This window comes from Chrysemys picta, chromosome 7, assembly GCF_011386835.1.
Source record: "Chrysemys picta bellii isolate R12L10 chromosome 7, ASM1138683v2, whole genome shotgun sequence".
NCBI classification, from domain to species: Eukaryota; Metazoa; Chordata; order Testudines; family Emydidae; genus Chrysemys; species Chrysemys picta.
In genome coordinates this window covers 31,317,941-31,321,778 of record NC_088797.1, presented here as the reverse complement: position 1 = coordinate 31,321,778, position 3,838 = coordinate 31,317,941, and the positions used below count along the sequence as shown (strand labels likewise).

Here is a 3,838-nt window from a genome sequence, read left to right as displayed (position 1 = left end):
ACATCTGGGTGCTACAGTCATATAAATAATAACAACTCTCTGCACAATTTGCCTTGCGGCTGGGTGGGGACAGGGTGGATCCCAAGCACCAGCTGAGTGTTTTGGCCTTTGGAGTCCAAGCCCTGTCTTGGCCGCAGGTGTCAGAGTCAGACAGGAAGAGAGGGGAGACCCCCCCACTAGACCAACCTGCTCTCCACCTCCTCCACAGTGTCTGGCAGTGGTTGGTTGAGAGTCTCCGGGAGGAAGGTGGCCACAATGCTAGAGATGATTGGGGCAGCACCGTAGACGACTGGCGGCAGGAAGGAGAAGTATTCATCCAACATCTTGGCCAAGGGAGCCACAATACCTCCTACCCGGGCCATGGTGCTGCCAAAGCCCAGTCCGGTCTGCCTGGCGTTGCAGGGAAATAACCATCCAGAACAGGGAAGGATTAGCTCAGTACTGGGTGGGCAGACCTGCTGGGAATGCTAAATAGTGACCCAGCAGGATGTGCTGCTCACCCTTCACAGCCAGTGCTGACCCCAATGCCCCATCATGGCACTAGGGGGTGCTGTGCTGCAGGGAGCAGGGTGGGGGCTCAGTAGGGGTATACTCTCCCCTCTCAGTCAGTGCTGACCCCAATGCTGCAGTGCCATGCTAGGGGGCGCTGTGCTGCAAGGAATTGGGTGCAGGGTTCAGTAGGGGTCAGTTGGAAATACAGCATCTTACCTGATCGGAGTGGGGTAGAGCTCAGTTGTGAATAGAAACACGCAGTTGAACGCAGCTGAAAGACATCCCTTCCTAATCACAGCCAGTGATGTGCGGACTATCTGCAGCTCTGCAAAGAGGGGACAAGGAGAATCCAGGGCTAGAACCCTATTCCAAACTCTGAGCTCTCCCTGCCTATCTTCCATTCTACATCCCAGCACTGTAACCTTGGCAGCCTCTCTCCTCTGCCCTGTTTTGCCTGGCATAACCCCAACCTTGCTCTTTCTTCCTTCGTCACTTCTCCAAGACCTGGCCTTTCCCCTCTCTCCAAAGTTCTGCAGGTCCATGGCCAGCCCGTAATAGGAGAAACTGGTAGAGAACCTGCCGTTCACCATAGAGAGAGAGAGAGAGGCAAAGGGATGAGTGAGCGTCCTGTTGAGTGTGCAGCCTGGTGAGATTTAGCTCCAGGCCTAGTCACAACTTAAGCCCAATCTAGATGGGACTTGAGCACTATCTAGGCCCTTGTGCCAGCCCTGTGAATAGCCACAATGTCCCCTCCAGGGTAGAATTGGCCAGGGGAACTTTTAGTGTAACGCTTGTGGGTGCTCTGGTTGGTGTGTGCAATGATGTAACAGCACGGGGGGCGGGGCATTATTCAAAGCAGGGATGCCCAGGACTGAATGGACACACAAAGGGCCCTAAAATGCACCAACTTTAGAGAGAAAACCCACAGACCTGATAAGAACCTGACAGACTGGAAGATAAGACATAGATAGACACATCAGGTAGACAGACAGACAGCATCTGCATATGTCTAGGGATGAATAACCCTTAGGCAGACAGATGTCCAATATCTGTGGATTACCTATGCTCGGAAATGGACTAAGGTTATCAATACTGGATCTGCCAACCTAATTTGAACCCAGATTTAGGATCAGTGCCGAAGGTAAGAAGTGCTCTTACCATGCAATTGAGAGGCAGCAGAATATCCGGCGTATGGCGGGCGTGCGTACCAGATCCGAGATAGTGTAGGAGGACTTCACTGTTGACAGTTCCTTCTACATTTTGGATTTTAGGATCTAGTAGGAAACAAAAGGATAGTCAAAAGTTTCTCCTGCAGAGCCAAGGTCAGTAATGTGACCCACAACTTCGAAGGGGTCCTCAAAGCAGGATCAGCTGAAGTGTAATGCAGCACAAGATAATTATCCCTGTGCTACAGAGGGGGAAATTGAGGCACAGACAGGAGCAGGAACTTGCCCAAGGAGTCAGCAGCAGAACCAGGAACAGAACCTAATCACAGCCAGTGATGTGCGGACTATCTGCAGCTCTGCAAAGAGGGGACAAGGAGAATCCAGGGCTAGAACCCTATTCCAAACTCTGAGCTCTCCCTGCCTATCTTCCATTCTGCATCCCAGCACTGTAACCTTGGCAGCCTCTCTCCTCTGCCCTGTTTTGCCTCGCATATCCCCAACCCTGCTCTTTCTTCCTTCATCACTTCTCCAAGACCTGGCCTTTCCCCTCTCTCCCATGGGTAAGAATCTCCTCCATCTCTCATCTTGATTGTTTTATCCTCTTCCCCTCTGACCTCACTCACGCCTACCTCAGGTCTATTCAGATAGATTGCTGTGTATGGAGATAGATAGGTAGTTATGTATGCGGATGAGCTGATGAATGGATGGATGGATGGTTATGTATGTGGATGCATGGATAGGTGGTTCTGTATATGGATGGATGGATGGATAAATAGGCAGTTACGTATGTAGATGGATAGATAGGTAGTTGTGTATGTGGATAGAAGGATGGATAGATAGACGGTTATGTATGTGGATGGATATATAGAGAAAGAGAGAGATGCATACTGAGGGAGTCAATTACTCTTTGAGTTACTTTCGACTCATTGACATGTCTTGGCGGTTATGCGCTAAGCATTGCCGTATGTGGACTGGACCAAACCCACCTCTGGGCACAAAGATGTTTGCGATGATAACAAGCCCAGCCAGGAGGAGGAAGGAAGGCTGAGAGCGTGACCCTGCACCCAGTGTAGGACATGGAGATGGTGACCACCACTTTGGCTGGGAAGTCGACAGCTCCAAAAATCAACTGGATCAGGTAGATACTGATGCCAACGTTCTGCCGGTCCATGGCCAGCCCTTAATAGGAGAAACTGGTAGAGCACCTGCCATTCACCAGAGAGAGAGAGAGAGAGAGAGAGAGAGAGAGAGAGAGAGAGAGAGAGAGAGAGAGAGGCAAAGGGATGAGTGAGCGTCCTGGTGAGATTTAGCTCCAGGCCTAGTCACAACTTAAACCCAATCTAGATGGGACTTGAGCGCTATCTAGGCCCTTGTGCCAGCCCTGTGAACAGGGTAGAGTTGGCCAGGGGAACTTTTAGTGTAATGCTTGTGGGTGCTCTGGTTGGTGTGTGCAGTAATGTAACAGAGCCGGGGGGGCATTGTTCAAAGCAGGGATGCCCAGGACTGAATGGACACACAAATGCACCAACTTTAGAGAGAAAACCCACAGACCTGAGAAGAACCTGACAGACACATAAGATAGACAGACAGGTCTGTGTATGTCTAGGGATGGATTAAAGCATGGATGAATAACCCTTAGGCAGACAGATGTCCAATATCTGTGGATTATCTATGCTCGGAAATGGACTAAGATTATCGATACTGGACCTGCCAACCTAATTTGGACCCAGATTTAGGATCAGGGCAGAAGGGAAGAAGTGGTCTTACCACACAATTGAGAGCCAGCAGAATATCCGGCGTATGGCAGGCGTGCGTACCAGATCCGAGATAAACTTCACTGTTGACAGTTCCTTCTGCATTTTGGATTTTAGGATCTAGTAGGAAACAAAAGGATAGTGAAATGTTTCTCCTGCAGAGCCAAGGTCAGTGATGTGACCCACAACTTCGATGGGGTCCTCAAAGCAGGATCAGCTGAAGTGTAATGCAGCACAAGATAATTATCCCTGTGCTACAGAGAGGGAAATTGAGGCACAGACAGGAGCAGGAACTTGCCCAAGGAGTCAGCAGCAGAACCAGGAACAGAACCCAGGAGTCCTGTGCACCACCCTATTAAAGCCCAAATGCCTGGCTCCTAGTTCCTTGCTGTAAATCCACTTTTCTCAGAGTGGAGAATAGAATCC

At 50.2% G+C, this 3,838-nt stretch overlaps 1 pseudogene; it reads right to left on the bottom strand.

Annotated features, from left to right (window-relative positions):
* LOC135972819 (solute carrier family 22 member 6-A-like) lies at positions 1–3,517 on the bottom strand (annotated as a pseudogene).
* Between the last annotated feature and the right edge of the window lie 321 nt (positions 3,518–3,838).